Genomic DNA, 22,138 nt, shown 5'->3' with positions numbered 1-22,138 from the left:
CAGGGAGCTGAAAAATCTGTCTTTAATTGCACATGTTGTAAAAATAATCACATAGGAGGCTAAACCAGCACTAAAAATGTGGATTCTTGACTTGTTGCCCTGGCGTGGAACATCTTTCTATTGAACTGCTTATAAAGCAGTAAACTATGAGTCAAAATTTCTTCAAGAAGATGCCTTTTCTTGTTATGGTTATTTCACTTCAGAGGGTGTTTCTTGGCTTTGCCAGAAAAAGGAGATGGTGGGGAATGTTTGCTCTGTCTTAAAAGACGCCTTTGTTTTTAATTATCCTTGCTGCAAAATACAGTGAGATCTTTCTGCTTCCATTTTTTTTTAGCTCAGATAAAATTCTCAGCATTTCAGCATTTTTTTTTCCTCCTCTGCAGCTTTTTCCCAATTGAACTGTTATTTATTACTTCTTTACTACCTTTCACACAGTTAAATGAAAATCTTGATGCTTAATGGTGAAAACACCCAAAAGGAATTTAATTTTATTTTCAGGGTAACGTCGCCCTCAAAAGAACAATCTACCTCCAAACAATGAGAAATTGTTTCTCCAATCCCACCTACCTTTCTCCTCCTTCCTTGAGTCTTCTGTTGAGTTTCAATCCCGCTAAGGGAAAAGGGGTATTTTGTTAGTTTGAAATCAGATTGCTCTTGCCTTTTTAGTACCTTTATAAATCCAGGAACATTAGCTGAAATGAAGTCTAGTGCAAAATGTTTCCTTTCTATGGGACCTAACACATTGAAGGGTGCCAGTAGGTGGTCACTGTTCATAGACTTTAAAATGCAGATTAAGCCCAGCTGAACTGTGCCAAACCTTGTTCAACCCCGTTGAAGTCCAAAATAAATTCACACCTCCTCATTTCTGTCCTATTAATCAATCAATTCAAGAAACTGCAGTCTGTGGTGGGTATCAGTCAGAGACTTGTCTGTTCACTTGGGCTGATGCACAGAATAAATGTTTTCATATATTTTAAAATTAATTTTATTTCCTGTGTCTATATTTTTAATTTTGTTTTCTTTTGCAAGAATGCAACTGTGACTACCTGTTGTCAGGAAGACCATAAATTTCAAAGTTAAAATAACATTATATTCCAGTATTTGTTTTTCAGGGGGAAAAATCAAAATAGCAATCTAAAAAAAATAAAGAGGAAACTGTGAACCCTGCTTAGTATAAATGTACAATAATAAGATTTATTTTTACTTTGGCTGTTTGAAACTTCTCTAAGTTTATGCCAACAAACATAACTAGAGTCCTAGAATGATCATAATCCATCCACACCAAGTACAAAGAAGGGTTTCTCTTTTTTATGGAGACTTGACTTTCCAAAGTTAAATTGTTACACGAAGCAAGGGCAACATTAGCTAATATTAATGACTTCTAATTATTTGCACTTTTAATATTCAGGTTTCCAACAGCTTTGCACAGAGCAACGAGATAAGCATCCCAGGAGCCCCATGGAAAAGGGAAGAAGTATTCTCTCCATTTTGTACCCTCAAACTAAGGCACAGAGAAATTTAGGCAAAATCTGATGTTAAGTAAGTGGCAAAACAAGCAACAAGATTCAGATGGCTTCTTGTTTCAGCCACATGAAAAAATTCCTTCCCCGTAAAATAATAATAATAACTACTTTCATACCAAGGAATCCAGGCAGGATGGCAAAGGAGCACCTCCTAGGCTGATACTTCCCTTGGCATTCCCTAGTTTGCCAAAACAAAAGGGTCTATGGAGAAAATGTCAACGTTGCTACTTTGTGCCTGTGAGACACCAGTGCCTCAAAAGTAGCAAAATTCATCTTCACTCATCCGCAAAAAGAGAATGCAAAGGAAACAACTACCAAAAAAATGCAAATTAAGCAACTAGATCTAAATCAGTCCATTCAGGGTGTTACCAGACTTAGATATATACAGTTGTGTAATCATCCTTTTGCTCTTTTGTAATTTCTTTTCCTAAGAATTCCTGATACACATGTTATCTGACATAACACAGCACAGACAAGATTTCCAGAGAATTAACTGTGGTGACTCAGATGTCATTCCTGGGTGGTAAAAGACATTTTGTACTCCATCATTGCACATAACTCAGTTAATATTTTTTGTATGAGCCCAATGCTTTTTTATTGATGTTGCATTTGATTTGTCATTTTATTATCTGGTGAATTTTTTTCATGAATACATTTCAACTTTGATGACCTTGGATAAACCATTATTTGCTCCCCTCAATCTCTTCCTAAATCTTCTGCAAATAGGTTGAACAGCACAAGTCTTACCTCATCTCTCTGTTGGGTATCATTCTTAAAACCAGCCATTTATTTCAGTCCTTAACTTGTTTCCAACCTTTCAACCATTAACCCATGTCAAGATACTTCTTATTACACCATGAAAGGTTAATTTCTTAAAAATACTTTACTAGATCTAGAATTCAGATTGCTCAGAGCACTGTCCAATCTGACCTTGAATGTTTCCAGGGAAATTTAATACAATGTCAACCAATGTGCATTAAAGAGAAGTTAGAATATTATCTGGCATTCCCAAGATGATGTTTGGAGCTTTAAAGATAACTTTATAAACGCTGTAGTCTTCTTATCTACAGTGAAAATACTTATACAGTGAAATCACTATATAAGTGGTGGATCCCATATCACAATTAGGAGGTTTGCTGCTTTGTGAGTGAGTTTCCTCAGAACTTGTGAGTGAATGACATCCAGTTTTGGTTGCTTTTTACTGTTACATTTTATTGGCTTGTTCTAAAATTTCTGCTAATAACTCTTCATCTTGACACAGCTCTTGAGCTTAATCCACCACAGAGGAAAATTTTGTTGTAAGAACCTCTCACCGCTTCTCAAAAAAAAACTATTTTGCTTTTCTGCTGTGGTCTTATCTTGTCTAAGAACTGTCTTTTCTTTGAATCAGCTGTTACTTCTTTGGACTCTCTGGTTTTCAAAGAAAAGCGTTTGGAAGATTTTTCTTAGGGTGTTTTTAAATGGTTTTGGCATGAGTTTCCTCAAATTATTTCTTGTCCTGCTTTATTAATGTTTCATATTTAATCAAATGTAGTATTTGCTGCTGTTTTTCCTTCCTTTATAAAAAACTTCTGAGCTTTTAAAGGGGGAAATCATGGGAAATTTTAGGGAGAATTTTAGTTGATCAATATCATAAATCATTACAGTACCTCATCTTTAAAAGTCTCCATAGCAACTACAGCCATTTAAGCCTTTTAGCTGTGCCTTTCTATTTCCTAAAAAAACCCTGACCTCCTCATTTTCAAGTGGTTCCATTCTTCCATTCTTAAAGTTAAATATTACAGTGGTAGGTACCTTTTTCCTTGCTTTTTTGCATTATGGATGCTGTGTCTTGCTGAGACTTAAACCTGTTCAGTTCTTCCTGTTAGTCCCACTGTTTTTGTAGCAGTTCTGCTACATTTTGTAAATGCAACATTGTCCATCATTTTTTAGAACAGAAAGGAAATGCTCATCATAATGATGATTATTAGAGGGTCTACTTGGAAAAAAAAAGACAAATATTTTTAAGAAGAAATTAATTGATTGGAAAATACCTTTTTTTTTTCTTTCTTTGGAGAAGAATGAAAAAAAAAGAAAAGAAAAAATATTCAAATATGAAAACCTTCTCTTATCCTTCTCAGTTGAAATGAAAGACAGCTTTCCCATGCCAAAGCACGTGAATGGAATCACTTACTTTGCCTCTGGAAACCTAGTTATCAAGACTTGGAACTGTGTCCTAAAGCCACCAAAAGCCAGTGCCATTTATGTCTCCTGAAGCATATAGAGAATTTGGGATGTTAGGACCACTCACACAGTTTGGAAATGGCAAAGCACAGCCTTCCATAAGACACTTTTATTAATATGCACTAGCTTATCAAAACCCCAGCTCCTTTTAAAACTCTAGCAGAAGAAGTAACTGGCTAATTAGGAATCCCCAGGAGCAACAAATAACTATATAATGAGCCTTGATCTGGCTGAAATGAGCTAATTTACCACAGTGCCTTTAGCTCCCGTTTGCATATGACCACAAAAGGTTTAACATGGTGACCTAATTGCCACAGCAAGAGCTGAGCTTGATAAAGGATGTTAAAGAATTGCACTTTCTGGCTCCATTTGACTCCATGGGAGAAAACTTCTCCCTGAAATGTGAATTTAAATTGTTTATAAGTCTTCCCCCTTCAAATGTAATTCTGCATGGCCACAACACAGCATCATGGAGTAAAGGAAATTATGTGATACAAAGCAAGGGTGCAAAAGAAGGACCTCCAGAGAAAATAAAACCTTGGTAGATGGAGAAATATCTAGTGGAAGGTGCCAGCTAACACACTACTTAGTGATTTGAGACCTTCCTCTCTTTCTGCTTGGTGGGTGCTGAGTGTCTCACTCCTCATCATTCATTATGGAATGTCCATCCACACCACACATTCATCCAGTATAAAGCCACTGGAGTCAGCCAGCTGCAAATATGAAACCTGAATGAGATCTGGGTTGGCTGATAAAATGTTGGACCAACAAGATCAGAGGTTTGATCCAAGGGTATTGGTGTCCAACTTTTGGCAAATCATGAAGACAAGAAGAAACGGCCTAAAGTTGTACCAGGAGAGATTTCTATTAGATATTAGGAAAAATTTCCTCACTGAAACAGTGGTCAGCCATCGGAACAGGCTACCCAGGGAGTGGTGGAATCACCATTCCTGGAAGTGTTCAAAAGGCATGTGGATGTGACACTTGGGGACATGGTTTAGTGGTGAATGTGGTGGTGTTGGGTGAACAGTTGGACTCCATGATCTTAGAGGCATTTTCCAAGCTTAATGATTCCATGAAATCTATGACACTATGTGGAGACCTCTGTGGAAAAAGAATGACTAATCATGAGTGAGATACGTGGCTACAACACGTCTCTTGATGTCCTCAGCTGCATGGACAAAGAGGTGCATATAAATCTGTGGTGGCCTCCCATAAACCCAGGCTGGGTCTTTGACCAGACATCTGTGCTTGGCTCAAGCCTAAACTAAGAAATCTACCAAGTCTCCATTGACATCTTTCATGTCATGTCATGTGAGCAGATGCATGATGAAAGAGAGAAATATGGACTGGAAAAGTGAAGGGGCCATAACTGAGCACCAAAAGGTGAACTGCGGGGCCAGGAGTGGGTTTAACAGTGAGGTTCCTTAAGGACTAGTCAGCATTTCCTAATGATCTGTGTAAAAATGAGAGGAGAATAGCTGACCGTGGCTGACCACGATAGAAACTGGAGGAAAATCAATATCAGAATAGGAGATAGAAAGTTCACTGAGTTATAAAATGCTACTGGCCTTCAGCTGCAATGGAGTACATATGCTCTGCTCACATAGGGAAGGAAATGAGGTCTCTGTTTTATGATCTGCCCTCCTGTACTTTTGGGGCCCCTTGGGCTGTGCAGTGCTGAAGGTGGAGGTGAAACCAGTGGGTTGGCTTCCAAGGCCATTCTTGCACGCAAAGAGTGTAAGGAAACCCTCACATCTGAAGTTCAGTCACAGAAGGCCAAATCTGCTGCTGTTATTCATTGCAGAGAGCCACTGACTTCAGCAAGGCACCATAAATACCTGTTAACAAAGTGTCTGACCTGTGGTTTCACTGAGAAATTGTTTGCGTTTTGTGTTGAAATGGTCAGGCTAAAAAGGCAGGGAAGAAGCTGAAAGGTTATTTGGGGACAACAGTCCATCAAATCAGTGATTTCCCACTGTGTGGTAATCACAAGTATCAGCTTATTTTGCGGACAGTGAGGAAAATGTAGTTGTTGCAGTGTGTTATCAGCAAGAGCTGCTCAAACATGCTTGTGGTTGGGCTGGGGGACTGATGCTAATAATTCAAGTTATTTCTATTTAAGCTTTAAAAGCCTTCTATTGTGGTAAAACTGGAAGCCTCAGGAAATGTTTGCACAAACTCAGCAAGAAGGGAAGTTATCACTGGTTTCAACTCTCTTATAGCTCATGTGCTAAAAGTGAGTAATGCTTGGAGATATATGAGGTTCTTATTCAAGGACACTTATCTGTTACACAATTCTTATCCTTCTGCCAGCCAAGGAAACTTTGTCGCTGTTTTGAGTGGTAGAATAATCTAAACTGTCCAAATAATTTACTAAAAACTCAAAAGTCTGTGGGGTCTCATCTAGTGGTTATTTATATCTGTTGGTACCCAATTGCCATCAAACTCCATTATCTTAAATGGTAGCAATTGTGCTCAGTGCATTTGTTTTAAATCACACCAATTAAGGAGGACAGTGCTATTATCCCCACTTTTCAGGTGGAATAGGAAGCTGAGAGAGTCAAAGCTATATTAGGAGCTATATTAGGAACCTCATGCTCATTGGGTGGAGAGGAGAAGAGGAATATAAATAAACAAACAAAAAAACCTTGTGCAAGTCCTTGTGGAAATTTCCTACAAAACAGAGCAGCAATAAATCAAACATAGTCCTACATCTCTGAAAGTTGTGATCCCTAAATTCCCTACTGTAAGATCTCAATCCATGTGAACTGTTCAAGTCTGTGGCTAAGCAGATTTGAATCTGTGTTATCAGACTCCATGTGACCCCACTGACCAAACACCTCTTCTTCTCCTGAGAGAAGAAAGCAATGACAAAGAGTGATAACTCATATGTGTCACAATGGGATTGGAGGGAGGAATTCAGGTTTTGTTAAATAAAATGAGTGATTCCGTATTAAAAATTTTATCCTCCCTCGTTGTAAGGCAATTTCCCTACCTTTAACTTACTCATCTTTGAAGCACATGAAAGATATTAAACTGAGCCCATGAGCAACTAAACCCTGCAGTTAGTCAAAGAAAAAGGACAGAGCAAGAGTCCTGTGCAGGTCCTCTGGCCAGTCCCTGTTTACAGAAGGATCTCTGCATCCAGCCAAACCATTTTCACTGCATGAAGCCTCTGATTGACCTGATGAAAAGGGCTCCTTGCCTGGTTTGAGGAACTGTAAGCCCATTCAACAATAGACTGTCAGTTTTTGGCTTTAAAATGAGATTTTTCCTGTATGGAAAAAAAACCCCAACACACGTGTAAATTTTACGTAACTACAACTAGGTATCTTAATACTGCAAATAATCTTCAAATGGAGTTACATCTTGTCCACAAAATTTGACAGATGAATTACAAGTGGGCCTTACAATTTGTTGAATGTTAAGCATTTTTGCAGCAATTATGTAACCCAATGGATTTAGTTATTATTATCAGAACATAATTCTACAAGATGTTTCCAAAGTAAGAGACATCTTTTGGGGATGGTAGAGGACTGCAAGATTCCTGGACTCAAATCACTCCTCTAGCCCTGAGACTGGCCCTAGACTTCTCATTTCTGGGATGAGAAGAGGGAATGTCTCAATGCAAATCTGGTGTGCCGTTTTCTTGTGGGTCTGAACGCCTTTATAGTGGACAAATTAGCTGTTTTGCAACTACTGTATCCCTTAGTTGTGACCATCACATCCATACAAACATTATTCCGGCATACACAACCACAGAATTTCTGAACCATTTGCCAGTCTGATATTCCAGATAAAAATTTCGGTGAATTGAACAGTTTTTCACTGGCACATAAAGCAGTAAGAAGACACCTGATGTTCATTATTTTTTATCACTAACAGTCTTGTCTGGACATAAAAAGCTCTATAAACAATGGCCAGTCTGTGGATTGTCTTAGTTAATGTATCATCATTACTTCAGCCTCAGTCTTCTACCATCAGTGATAAGTAGGTCTCCAGGAAGAAACAAAATACAGTGCCAGAAATTAAAACAAAAGATTCTGAAAGCAAAAGCAATTTGAGTATCAATCTTTAAAAACAAAACAAAAAAAATCACTGGGAAGAGGAGACAGCTGCAGGGCTCACCTGGTCACACCTGAATCTCATGAAAGAGATGATGGAAGAGGATGCTGGTCAGCTAAAGAATACTTAGGAGCTTATTGTAACAGGAAGGAGCACTAAGGGACAAGAACAATGCACATGTAAAACCATTCCATACGAAGAGGACTAAGGTGAAATCAGGGACTTACAGGCTTGCAATAAAGTTTGATTTTGACAGTAGACAAGGTCTTGGAGACATTAGCAGAGGATGAGATCACAAAACATCTGGAAAAATATGAGCTGATATAAAGGAATTGGGAGAGTTTCAGGAACATAAAATCATCTCTGACAGACCTGATGGAATTTTTGGAGGCAGATGAGAAGTGACATGATGAATTCTAAGTGCTACACATTTTATGATGGTCTTTAACACTTTGCCAGCCAGTGGATGTAACTGTGTATGATAAATGGTGGTGCACATCTTCATTAAATAAATAGAAGTCTTCCACTGTGACCAAGAGTATGTCAAAGTGGCAAAAGTGAGAGATTAACAAGAAAGACTTGAAGGAACAACTTGGCTTGACTATGCTTCTTCCTGGATCTTGTTCCTGAATAATGCTCATGTAGCAAAGCTGGCAGATTAAAGCTGGGGAGCAATGATCAGGGGCCAAATCTGATCTGGTCTGATCTAAATGGTCTTTTCCATTCTATTTGTACATTCATACTTTTGAATTAGCTCATCACCCTTTCCTTTATATTTCCAACAGGTGTAAATTTTCTTCTTGCTCAGGCCCAGGGCAGTCTGTTGCTTTGACCTGAGGTCTCTAAGTATCCTGAAAACTCTTTTTTCAAGGTGACTGATGAAAGATGTTTAAATCACAGACAGCTGCAGTCTGCTCTGTTGTGGAGAGAGCTGCTGAGCTATGTAGAGACAATAGCCCAGATCCAGGATCCTGTAGGACCTGGGAGGGAGGGAGCCCAAAATTCAGCCTGCTCAGTCCATGAGTATCCTGGAGAAAAATTCAGGTACCTGCCTCTAAGAGGTGCACATAACATAGCCATAGAGAGAGAACTGCCTCTAAAGATCTACTGAGAACAACCCGTTTTGCTCAACTGTGTATCTCTTCTGAGAGTGCAAAGAAGGAGAAGTAAACTATAGGGACTGGCAACAGTGTAGGATCCAGGCCACCCATCATGTTCTCATAAGGAATTAAAAATGGAGAGGAACCATGTGCCCAGGTTTTATATAACAATGGCATCATGTCTGACAATCTCCCCAGAAGCCTGGTCCTGGGGTCTATATAATCCGAGGATATTTGACTTGTCATTTCCCACCAAGGATTCCCCGATCCCAAAGTCAAGGTCAGACAGAGTGTGGTCTCCCTTTCCTCCATGAACCTGAACTACTGTGTATCCTGGAATACACCACTTGCATTGTGTTACCAGGAGCAGGATGTGACATCCTTGCTCTATCTCTGACCACTAGACTTTTGTATGCTTTTATTTTATTCATTTTTTCTTTTTCCTTGTGTCTGTCTACAACTCCACAACTGACCAGAAAAAAAAAAATGGTTTGTGATGTGCTGGTTAAAACACTGAGGAAAACATGAGCTCACTTTCCCTGGATTCAATATCTTCCAGTTTCTACAGCTTCTGGATTCAGGAGAAAGGCAGATCATTGTCCTTGTTACCTCTAACTCTGAAGCCTTCTCTAGAAGACTTTGGTGGAGGCACAGTCGTGTAGACTTGGGAAAGGTTAGAACTTTGATTGTAACAGAGTGTGAATGATACATATGAGAGTCCAGAAAAGGTTCTAGTGCATTTAATGAACTTAGAAACTGTATAATGAGCACTCCAGGAAAATATATGGACTGGTTTGTTGTCTGTGACAAAAATGGGATTTAAGTGAACTGGATTTCATTCCAGAATAACTAAACCTAGACAATTGTCCTGGGCTTAACCCTGGGCTAATACAGTTATAATGTTTTCATTTCTGAAACTAGTTTATTTGATTCTTTCCCAGATATTTCTTCTCTGTGCTGCTTCATGTGCCACTGACATGCTTCGAATTGTGCAGTAATTCTTGTGCTCATTCTCTGTGTTTAGTGTGTGAGCCTGGCACACATTGGTCAGGTTTTAGTAGATAAAATGCAAATAGATGTTCCTGAGGGTCTGATACTAAAATCTTACAAAGGATTGGATGCACATGGACTGATTTCTTTAACCTTATCTTTTTGTTTTAGTGTCTGTAATGTCATAAAATCAGGTTTTCCTGTGGTTTTTAAATTATTTCCTTTATTTGTCCAAGGTGGAAATAACACAAAAGAAGACTTAGATGCAAAATGAGAGTATTTCTACACTCAGTATTACATACAGAAACTATAAAGGGCATTTGAAAATCGAATTCTGAAATTTTCTCTGAGGTAGCCTGAAAGGAGCCTTGTGGATCAACGAATCCAGCCATATGCTACTCCAGCCAGGTAATGTAATCTATTCATAAATTTGGTGTGCTCCTTTATAAAAGGTTTCTTGCCATAACTATTCCTGTGGGAAAGCTGCTTCAAACCCTCACTCTTCTGACAGTTGAAACTCCTTTCTAATGTCCATCTGAAATTTATTCATGGACAGCTAGTACCCATTTGTCCTTATGCCAAAATCATCCTCTAGTTTGAATAGTCATATCAGCTTTCACCTTCTGTTTTGATACTTAAAACAAGGCCTCTCCTCCCATGTATGAAGTTCCACATTCCTTAGATTTTCCCAGTGCTCTTCTCTGCACCATCCTGATTTCCAGTTCATCTTTCCTGATCACAGGTGACCTGAACTATTCCAGAAGTAAATAGTTTTGTACTTGTGCATCTGTAGTCACCAAACCTACAGTTTCTACAGTTTCCAGATTGGTTCAGCCGAGTGAAGACATGTCAATAAGGTTCTGATTTTAGCCAGGCTGGTTTGTGTAATGAAAACAATTCCCAGTATGTTTCCACATTGCTTTCAGCTCCATCTAGATGAGAGACAGGCTTAAAAAGCTGTAATAAAAACTATCTTCCTGTATCAAGTTCTCATCAATCTACATTAGGATTTAACTGTCTTATTCTTTGATTTGGCAAGAATGCAAACTACATGTTTGCATCTGAGCTGTTTAAGAGTTATGGTTCAGAGACACAAAGAAATCATCCTGCTTTTGCAAACTGCCACGTTCCAGCTGACCTGCCACAGCTGACTGTATTGTTGCAAATGTGATATAAATGCACAGTTTGTCTTGCAGTGAATGAGGTTGATGCTATGCTGTGGAAGCTGTTGGATGCTGTGGATGAGGATTGAACTTTAATAAGGTACAAACTAAGACACCCAAATTTAGTACATGTGTGCATAGAAGCTTCTGTTACAGTCAATATGTGTCCAGTCAATCATGAAGAGATGGAATAGACAATGTATTCACCTGGACCTTTGTATACTAGTCAGGGGGGCTGTTGAGAGTCAATAGAGAGAGAGGGTCACTTGCAGATAACAACTTATACCACTTATCTTCAGATAACCTGGGTTACAATCTGCCCCATAACTTGGTACAGTGCAATAATTCAGATATATGTTCCTGTGTTTTTGATGGAGCTGAACCCGATATATGGATCAAGGGTCAGCTGCAGTAATAACTTTTTCAAGTGTTTTTAACAGATGCTGTGTCTTGGTAGTGACTACAGGCAAAATACTGTGCTCCTTTCTACTGCTTTTTGAGACCAAGAGATGAGAAGTGCTCTTTGACTATGTGGTTACTGATGCAGTGTGCTGGATGGAACCTCTGGATACTTCTAGGCAGCTACACGTGGGTGTCTGAGTTCCCACTGTAGTTGGAGGGCACAAAGTTGTTGTGGTAACAATGGAGTCCAGTGAGTGCTTCAGCTTATAGTAAATATATCGCGTTACGTGATTTAGCTGCCGAGTACCACCTGAGGTATCCTGCCCATGGCAGGGGGGTGGAACTAGATGATCTTGAAGCTCCCTTTCAATCCAAACCATCCTGTGATTCTCTGAAGTATCTCAGCAGTGGCTTCCTAAAGGACCTCAGCTGCTGGTCCAGCAGGACTCAGCCCTTGTGTGTTTCTCTTGTTAAGCCAATTCATTTCAGGCTGAGAAAGGATCTTCATTACCTAGAATGTGATCATAGTGACATACTCATAGGTGTTTGCATTTATCTTAACTCAGTCTCACCCTGTGGATAAACTCAGTGTTCACCCCAAGCAGGCCTTGCTCTGCTCTTACATGACTGGGAGCTGCACTCAGCCAGAGGCTCTGGAGTAAAATCCAGGAAGGTCTCTCTGGGAAGAGACCTCAGTTCTTCTCTCCATGTCTGGAAGAAGTTTAGTCTAGGGATTCTTCTGTCGAGTAGTGCTCCTAAGCAAGCCTTTATTAAGCAGGAGAGGTTCTGGATGCTCCCAGATTTTCCAGCCATTTCCACATTACCTTGCACTTAAGGATAGGGACACACTGATGCTTCTAGTCCCTCAGAGCCATTTCTAAGCAGGTACTGTGGACAAATGTTCTTTTTCTGTTCTGTCCTTTTAGTCATCCAAAGCCTTTAATCCAAGTCAAGCCACAGGTCAGAGTTGAGAAATGGTTTATAGCTGCAATATTTTTTCCCTATGTGCTTCAAATATACAAAAAAGCAAATTCAAGAAAATGCTCTCTACCTTCCCGCCCTTTTCTACAAATTCTTTTGTCATTTTCGAAATGGCTTGATTTGGCTTCCTTGAAATATTGCAACACACACACAAAAATTGCTCCCCGGCTAACCTTTTATATCAAGTTTCAGCCCTTATGCTGTTCTTTTCCTTTTTTTTCAAGAAAAGTTACAAACCCATGAAAACAGGAGGGTTTATAATGACAGTGCTGGCAGGGCCTTAGCTGTAGCATTTCCAGATGTGCTGGTGCAATTAGGGTTGGTCAAACAGAGTTGGGTAAAATCAGAAGTGACCCAAAGTCTTTGTCAGAGCCTTGAACTGAACCTTTGGGGGGTTGAAAATGTTTAGCTGAGTTTTTCTCTGTGTTTGGGGGGGGGGGGTGCTGCTATATCCTATCTTAAGATGTAATTGAATGTGAAGAACACTTTTTGTGGCATAGCACAGCATTTCTGCTTCCAGTCACAGGTAAAATGGGAAGTCCAGAGACAATCAAGAACAAGGCTCTCCCTTCCTTCTCCCACGTTGCCAGTATTGAAGGAAAAAGCTTCTTGCCCCAAACACCTCCAGACTCCGGAAAACTTCTAGCATCTTTCTAGCTATATAATTAAGCAAAACAATTTTTTTTTTATTTGGATAATTTGATGGTTTTCATCCAAAATTGACTCTGGATTAAAGCTCTGCAGTACAAGCTCATCTCACAACAACTGAAGGATCTTATTATGGCTTCAGAAATGCGCAGACACACATCCCACTTCAGGCTCTGGGAGTCCCAAGTGTGTATCCACAGCAAGGCTGACTGATTTTTATATTTTCCTTGGTTTTTCACTTCCTTGTTTGAGTCTGGAAAGGAAATGGATAATGGGAAAAATCAATATCTTCCCAGAAGGTACTTTGGGGTTACTGCAGTGGATTTGCTGTTCTACAGTGTTCGGACACTTAGCACAAGGATTTGAGAGAGGCAAGAATAACAGTGAGCAGAGCTTGCCTGTGTCTTTTGGAATAGAGGCACTGTCTCTTACATGGACTTTGCATATCAAGCTTCAGAGGAAGCCAGAAAACCAAACTAATTCATGTCAGAGGCTGGGGAGAGCCAAGGGATCTTCAAACCTGCAGTTGAAAACAGAGGAGATTTCTCCTACCCGGGTTTGTTTTTCCATGCTGTCACCTTGACTTGAAGTTTGAATCCCCTGCTTAGGTTTCCTGCAGGACTTTCCCTCCATGTCACATAATTTACTCAGTGAGGCAAACAAATTCCAGCAGGTTTTTGAGTTTTCTGAGCCTTGTGTGGTGTGTTACTCTGGGTTTCCATTCCAAAGCCATGTCTCTGCTCAGCTAAAGTTTCTTATTTTCTTCCAAGACCCAGTGGCCCCCCTCTGCCATTATTGAATAGCTGTATATATTAAAAAACAAATTAGTAGGTAAGAACCCTCCAAGAACACCCAGGTGCTGAGGAAGTTGTATTTGTGCCTCCAGAGGTGGCACGTTTTCCCCCTCGGATGATAGCTGATCTGGTGTTATGGTATTGTGTTAACTGAGCATTATCGTGCTCAGAAGAGCCACAGCTCAGATGGGACATAAATTTGAGATCCTGCTTGCTTGTAGCAAGCCCCTTAAACAAGGAAGAAATTTGTGGGAAGGCAGTAGACATGACAAGGAATGGAAGGGATTTCTCTTGCTGTAGGCTGCCCTCTACTAGGATTCATCCAGAAGTGGTTTTTTCCCATTTTTTACAAATGTCCTAAAAATACTGCTGCCCACCCTCACACTCAAAACCTCCTTTAAACATAAAATACTCTTGCTTCTTCTTTATCTTCTCTGTTGTGATTATGAGAATATAAATGAGAGTGAGAACTGAAAGCCATCAGACCTCTCTTCTTGCCCGCACATGGAAAGTGTAAATAGCATGATCGGTGTCTTCCAATTTCTTGAATTGGACAATTGGACAGATTTATAGGGCCCTGGTACCTCCTGAGTCTGCCCATCACATTTACAAGGCACTAACTCCCATCTCCACATCTTCCAAGATGCCCAACTCGGCAGCTCAGGTCCCCAGTGCCCGGGAGGGCTCGCTTTTTCTAGGAGCTGACAGGGATGTTGCATACCTCCAGACATGTGAAAAACACACAAATCCTCTAGGATTTACTTCTGGGCAGCATTTATCAAACCAAGGAGAAAGCTGGATCCTTGGATCCCTGCCATTTTAAAGCTCTGAAGATTATTTCTGGTTGCTGAAGTTTGACCTCCTCATTTCAAGCTGGAGCCTGAACTCCCTGTCTAAATCTAAGCCAGTCTGTAGCGTAGCTGTGGTTTTCTTCCAGGGTCAGCAATGGCTTAAATCCATGCCCAGCTCAGTAAATTGGAAATGGCAGAAGAAGATTCCAGGGTGGTGGCCTGAGAGGAAGATGATTATATCAGTTCCAGATAATCACTGCTCTTTTTAAAAAATTTAGGATGCCTTGAGCCTGTTTTCGTGTATTCATGTATTTCGTGTATTGGACTGGAGATAAGGCTACATAATTAAAATGGTTTCCTTCAGCTTTAAAAATCTATGGAGGGTTTGCAAAATTGGTCAGCTCTGAAGAGTGCTTTGGAAATCTCAGGGGAAATATATTGCAGCATAAAAAACCAGTGGCTGTTTATTCAGGATGTAATGAATGGACAGCAGAACTACTTTGCAGAATAAGCCAAAACCCTGTCTTTGGGTAGCATTGTATATTCTCTTTAAAATAGATGTAATTTCTTAATTTTTTTTCCCTTGCCATAATCATTTGTGTTGTATTGCAATAAAGAGATAAATAACAACAACTAGTAAGCTGGTCATCTGTCCACTCCCATACTTGAACTAGGATTAACTGCAAACTTTCTAGCAATTACAAACCATGTTCATGATTCAGGTCACTAATGAATATACTGTACAAAGCCAGATCAGGAAAACTAAGTGGACATATTTTTCCACTTTGACTGTGACTATTACTAACTGCTTTGTGACTGTGAACAGCAGCAGAACCACTTTACTATAGTCCTATTCATATTGCTTTAAGTGGTACATGAGAAACTCAGGTAAAACAATGTCAAAAAAACTGTTTTAGGCTTCATTTTAATGAAGAAAAAATATTTAAGATTGTAGGAATTGTCCTAGGAATTCATGTTGAGTCAACTGATACGCAAGTGTCAAAGTCTTCTTTTTCGCCCCTATTTTCAAAGATAAGCACTGAATTTGATCTAGTTTTCCATAATCTCACCTATGTTTCAGGAGTTATTTGAGGTAATACCTAATAGCTGTTGTCTCACACTTTGCTGCTCTTGAACTTTCCAGAATGAACTGGACAAACTGTCTTGCCATTTATAACAGTGCTTCTAAACTTTATTTCCCCGGGATCAAATCCAAAATTCATACCTACATAATAAAATAATAATAACAACAGCAGATGACATTGCCAATGCTTTCTGCTTTTCCTGTTCTTTATATATTTCTGTAGATTATTATCCTAACAGTGCTTGCTAAGTAGAAAAGTAGTACCATCAAACAATGTTCTGATTTGTTTCTTGTCACAGGAAGAGAGGAATCCTAGAATAGGTTTTCAAAGTGCCTGAGTCCCATGCCTGCATTTTCTCCCAAAATAGTTGTATTGAGCTGTTTTATTTGAGGCAAAAGTGCTCAGCATTAAGTTAATGGCCCCTGCTGAAATCAGCTGCATCATCAGCAATGTTGAGTGCATCCAAAGCCTTGACTCTTGATTTTGGTGGTTTAATACCTATATAATACAGATGTACCATGCAAAAAAGTGAGATTTATGCCTTTTAGCTTCTCTTGACTCACGACATTTGTGTCTATGATCCATTTCCTATAGGCAAGATGATACAACTCCCTTGTTTTACAGATGAGGGAATTTAATAGTAGGAGTATGACAGTGTACTAGTGAATCTCAGTGTCAGAGATGTGTCCTGGCAGTGTTTAGGTTACACAGGATGTATCCTTGGTGCTGTTAGTTCAGCAGGAGGAAAAGTGGATTCAGGACTTTGCTGTTGCAAAGTAATAGGAAAATATCATAGATCTTGAACTTTGGATTTAACTAAGCAAAGATGTTGTCCAAAACTGCACATTGGACCTGGAGCATCAAATGAGTATCATCTGGTCTGGCCAAAGGACTCCTGGGATGACTTTTTCCTTCAGTGCTACCCAGAGCTCTCCCTTGGACTGAAAGAAGTGCAGAACAGTTTTTTTCTGGTATAACTCAGTGTCAGGCCTTGAGATTGACAGGTATGAAAATATAAGCTAATGCTTATCAGGTGCACATATGGAATCATAACAGAAAACCCTAGAGGTAAAGACATCCCAAGTCATCCAGAGCCAGCTCCTGACTTCCTAGGATGCCAAGCATCTTTGCAACATGCAAAGTGAGTATCTGATACCTTCTAATGCTTCAAAAGTCTGGATATGAGCTGAGCCAACTGTTGCTGCTCTGGTTTGTTTTACCTCAAAGCCCTATTTTCCAGTTCTCCTAAAGCAATACAAAAAATGGGGTACAAAAGGAAGCAGTGACATTGAGGTGAGGTGACTGTAAATTCAGAGAGATGGAGGGACTGCAAGGTTGGTGGAAAACTGACTGGACAGCTGAGCTCCCAGAGCAATGGTCATCAGCAGGACCCGCAACGGGTGATCGGTTGCAGGCAGTTTCCTTCAGGGGCCAATGGTGGGACTGACAGTGCTCAACATCATCATTAATGTCTTTGAAGATGGGCCAGGGAGCACCTCAGCAAGGTCATGGATAACATTAAAACAGGGAAAGTGGAACACAGGGATACTACTCAGTAGGAATCAACCTAAGGTAACATTTTGATAAGGAATTTATTGTTTCATGAGAGTTTGACTCTAAATATACATTGAAGCTGAGAGATGGGAACCTACTTGTTCCACACTGTCTCTTCCCTGTGGAAATGCTGAAGAATAGCTCAACATAAATTATCTTCAGGATTTTATGTGGTTATTCCTGATCTGAACCCAAACATTTGTGGTTGGGAGTCACTTATCAGTAGGAGCCATGGGCTTCTGGAAATGAGAAAGGAAGGTGGAATGACAGAGCCTGTTGTCAACAGAACAAAGTTTCTTAACAGTCCAATGTTAAGGCTAACTTGGAAACAAGTGCTATTCATCCTCTCTACTCCTGCTTGCAAGAGTTTTCCCTTGAAGTGAGGATAAACTGATATATTTTTCAGATTTTAATGGTTTCTAAGGTATAGGGATGTTAGTGACAGGAACTAGGCATTAAAATAGTACATAGTTATGATAAAAACATTCCTGTTTGTGAAGGCAAACTTTTTTTTTTAATATGAGTGAAGAATTTAATACTTGTGAATAGAGTGTCAGCACAAGGGGATTATAAATATGGAGAGTGGAATTTTCAGTGAAAGTATCACCTGAGATATAGTTCCAAGACCTGCCTCCCATTTGTCGAGTAATTTCCCATATTTCCCACCTCACTGGCCCAGACTGGTTTCAGTCTTGTCCTTTAACTCAGCAGCTACTTTGCTGAAGGGGAAACATGATGGAGGCTGAGTTTCAAATGGTTTCAAGGTGCTGGTGACTTTTACAAACTGCACAGACACCTTTTAGTGGTTAAAGAACGTGTTTATTTCTTGCATTATTGGTCTGATTAAAACAGTTCCACTTGCAAGTATGTAAAAGGAGGCTTTAAAAGAGTGCCTGAACACCTGCAGGTCTAGAGCCAGTCAGGTGTTTTCAGCCACCTTTTCTAAGCCTGTTGAGCAAAGCCAGGCTCTTTGGATGTGTGTTACTTATAGAGCTTGTGGATGCATTAATTAGGATATACCACTACTTCTAAATTGACTTACTTTTATGGCCTTGTTTTCTGGTACTTATAATAGTGACATGCTTCACCTCTTGGAACTGAAAATTTGGATTCTCTATTTTAAAATAATTTGTCAAAATTATTTCTCATATGTCTGAGCAAATAGAGAAGTGGAAGGAGAGAGAGGAATTTCTTTGTTTGTGTGAAATTCAGGCTTAGCAAAGAGGCTATAATATAAAACCAAAAAGAGAACATCATCTGGGACTGAATAAGAAGATGAAGAACAGATCAGTATAAGAATTTTAGATATGGAAAACACTGAGCGTGAGATCCAATAGGGATCTGACCTAAAGACAGGGGAGGAATGGGCATTTTAGGAGGAAAAAAGCACCAAAACAACAGACATATAAGTAAAGGAGCTGGGAGGAGAAATTCAGAGCCTTATTGGTTGAGAAGATTTGGGGATCATGAAAACAGGGCATCTGGGAACATAATTGTTGGTACTTGATGGTGAGACACTGGTATAGATTGCCCAGAGAAGCTGTGAATGCCCCATCCCTAGAAGTGTTCAAGGCCAGGTTGGACGTGGTTTGGAGCAACCTGGTCTAGTGGAAGGTGTCCCTACCCATGGCAGGGAGTTGGAACTGGATGATTTTTAAAGTCTCTTCCAACCCAAGCCTTTCATTGTATGACTGACAGGAAACCAGGACCAAGAGCCCTGAAAGGAAGTTCGGAATGGCTTGAGACTGGGACATAAACTAATGAGATTGTGGGATGGGAGATAAATGGAACAAGTAACTAGATGTGAAAAGAGCAGGCTTGGATGTGCCAGTGAGCATGTGGGTCTGCTGAGGGTGCTTAAGATGTTGAGGCTGCATCCGTCTGAGAATGTGGGATATGAGTCCATATTGTCATGACTGGTGACTCTCAGCCTTCAGAGGCCCCTCAGGGCTGTTCATGACAAACAGTGGGGCATCCTGTCTATAAGCCTGGAGCTCATTTCACCTGACTGTACAGCTCCATGATGTAAATGCCAGCATCTGAGTCAAGTTTCCTCCCAGCCCTGGAAATAAAAATAGGTGCTTGAAAGGCATATCTGATCTGAAGTTACTCATCAGCCTCTGTAACTCTTTCCCCCTGTTATGTGGAGATCTTTTGTGGGACTTTCTATCAACTGTAGCCTGTGAGGATAGTGCCACAAGACTTCCAAAATACCAACACCTCCAGATGATACTGTATGGTCATATTTCTGGCTTTTATCTAGCTGATAAATAGCTTTGAGAATTACAGACAGCAACTTTCTATGTTGAAAAAAACCTCCCCCAAAGAAACGCACAAACAACCTGAAGTCACAAATCCTGACAGAACATGTTTAAATCCAGTTTTAAAATGAGAATAAAACCAGAGGGTAATGAGCTGAACCAGATTCTGAGCTGACCTCTTCAGGAGAGATCAGTTTGATTTTGTTGTTGAAATGCCTCCTGCTGACAGATAACCCGTATAAAATTTGGATCTGGAAAAAGTATAAAAGAAGCTGAATGCATGACACTTGCTCAGGTGCTGACGACCCTTTTGATGTAGAAGTCTTCTGTTCTGCCTCCATCAGCTGCATCACCCCTCTAGGTACTGGATTGCACAACACTGGCCTTTGTCCTGGAAAAAGTTAACAGGCTTGTCTTTATAAATCTTTGATGCAAGACCAGGGCTGGCACTGCAGCATGCTGTGGTGTTGCTAATTAAGTCCACAATATCCAGTAAGTTACTCTGAGAGTTGACATTGCATTAAGCAACTGTGTTAAGCAACTGGTGCCACATACTTTCTATGATAGCTTTAGGAATGAAATTATTTTGATGCTTTGTGCAACATTTTGAGGTGCTAAGGGATGATTTTTAGGCTGTTGATTAATGATGTATTACAAAGGGAATAAATGTATGTTAGCTCTTTGATCCATGAAGCAATTGTATAATTGTGTCTGGCTCAGAAATCTTTGACAGGACCCAACTGTGCAACAGATCTTGGGTTAGGGATGTCTGGGTTCCAGCAAGTCCACAGAGTTCAGTGATAAGCAGAAGTACCAGGTAGGGCAAAATGCCATGGGAATGTGCATGTATATTCCCAAATCTCCTGAAAGATATCAACAAGGGCTAGAAACCTGAACAGCATCAGGCAGGTCTTGTTTCAGTGCTCAGCCCACTGATTCACACTCAGATTTGTGTCCAAAACATCAAACCAAAGAATTTTTCAGCTTGTCCCACCAGACCAGCTTTCCTCCTCTTCCCAGCACAAAAGAAACCCAACAATTTCAGCAACTAAGCCAAAAGGATCTACTGCAACTCCCTTTGCTGTTGAAGCCTCTTGCTCCTCTCAGCGTAACATCTCCCTGCCCGTATAAAATCCCATGTCTGAGGGCTGACTGGAAACATATGGCACAATCCCACATAGATGTGAATTCAACACAAGAATAAAGATCACAAACAAGGCCAGGCTGTCTGTCTCATCCACTTGCATACCTTTCACTTAGAAACGTGCTGAAAGCTTCCCCAAATTTTCCTTCAGAGCAGAGACGATGCTGTATAAATGCACAGAAAGAGAGACACCCTGACCCAGAGGTCTGCTGGGGCAAAGAAAGCAAACAGCTGGAAAAAGAAGGTGAATCCAGAGTCTCCCTCACTTGGTCTCATTCAGGCTACCAGCCATTCCCTGTGTCCCTGTCTTTCCCTGTTAGTTTCATTGTCTCTTGCATAAGATTTTGTGTTTTTTTGGGGAAAGGGCTATTTTTGTGTTCAGTTTTTGCACAACTCTTGTAACAGCTTTCTGGTTTGGGTGTGAGGCTGCTAAGAGAAGTAACAATACTACCAGTAGTAATAATTATGTTTTTCACATTTATGCTTTAACCTTGGGCTCATCTTTCTAGGCTCAGCTCATATTTGTGGGAGCTTGGTTATTCAAAAATAAATTAATTCCATACAAATTGGCCCTTTTCCTATTTGCTTCACACAGACAAGGATTAGCTCACAAGTCACTTGGTCAGACAACCTGCTTCACCAGTTCCAAGAAGAAACCAAGACTCAGTGAACAAGTCATTAGGGTAACCAGGATTTCCATAGTGAATTCATGGTGATGGGTAAGCTGGAAAATTTTTTCATTTGTGGGCTGAAAACCTGTGTGTATCCACAGAAATCACTACCATTTTCAGCAGATTCCAGTGCCTGCAGCGTCTGCAGAGAAATTCATTTGGCCAAGCTGCAGAAAAGGAAAAGGGTGTGGGGAAAGGAAATAATAATTGCCTCAGCCATTGGTGTTTCTGCCATTTGCATGTTGGAGCTGCTCCAAATGACTTTGCCTCCTTTGGAAGTCGCTGTTTGCTCCAGTTGCTTTGTACTGTGCTAACGGCTCCAATAAATTCCGTGCTATTCCTATGGCTGAGGGTGGCTGTCATCTGAGTTTATGAATGTGATATTTGTTTGGCTCTCCCCCCCATGAGTGATTGGGGTTAGAAAGTGTGATTATATTTGGGCAGAGGGAGAGAGATGCTGCGAGAAGGCAAACTGAACAGACATTGTGAATATTTATTTTTTTTAGATGGAAGGCAGTTGTATTTATGTGCAGTTGTAAAACAGAAAAGATATTGGGTTCTGGTGCAGGAATTATATACTAACTCCAAAAAATGTACACAGTGAGAGCTTGTAATAGAAACTTATTCCAGCAGAATCATTTTTTTTCAACAAACATGTAGATTGGCATGTGGAGCACGCTGTGCTGAAGAGATCGAAGCTTGATTGTGGTTTCATATCTGGCATTCCTGAGTGAACAGAG

The 22,138-nt window shown here is 40.1% G+C and overlaps 1 long non-coding RNA gene across 1 annotated transcript in view; it reads right to left on the bottom strand.

Annotated features, from left to right (window-relative positions):
* Positions 1–565: 565 nt before the first annotated feature.
* LOC113961958 overlaps positions 566–22,138 on the bottom strand; it is an 82,770-nt gene continuing 61,197 nt past the window's right edge. Inside the window, exon 3 of the long non-coding RNA XR_003532418.1 lies at positions 566–610. This is a non-coding gene — a long non-coding RNA (uncharacterized LOC113961958). The remainder of the gene's footprint in view (positions 611–22,138) is intronic.

Source organism: Neopelma chrysocephalum, unplaced genomic scaffold, assembly GCF_003984885.1.
Source record: "Neopelma chrysocephalum unplaced genomic scaffold, ASM398488v2 Primary Assembly neopelma1_97517, whole genome shotgun sequence".
Taxonomy (NCBI): Eukaryota; Metazoa; Chordata; class Aves; order Passeriformes; family Pipridae; genus Neopelma; species Neopelma chrysocephalum.
This window is presented reverse-complemented; position numbering and strand designations above follow the sequence as displayed.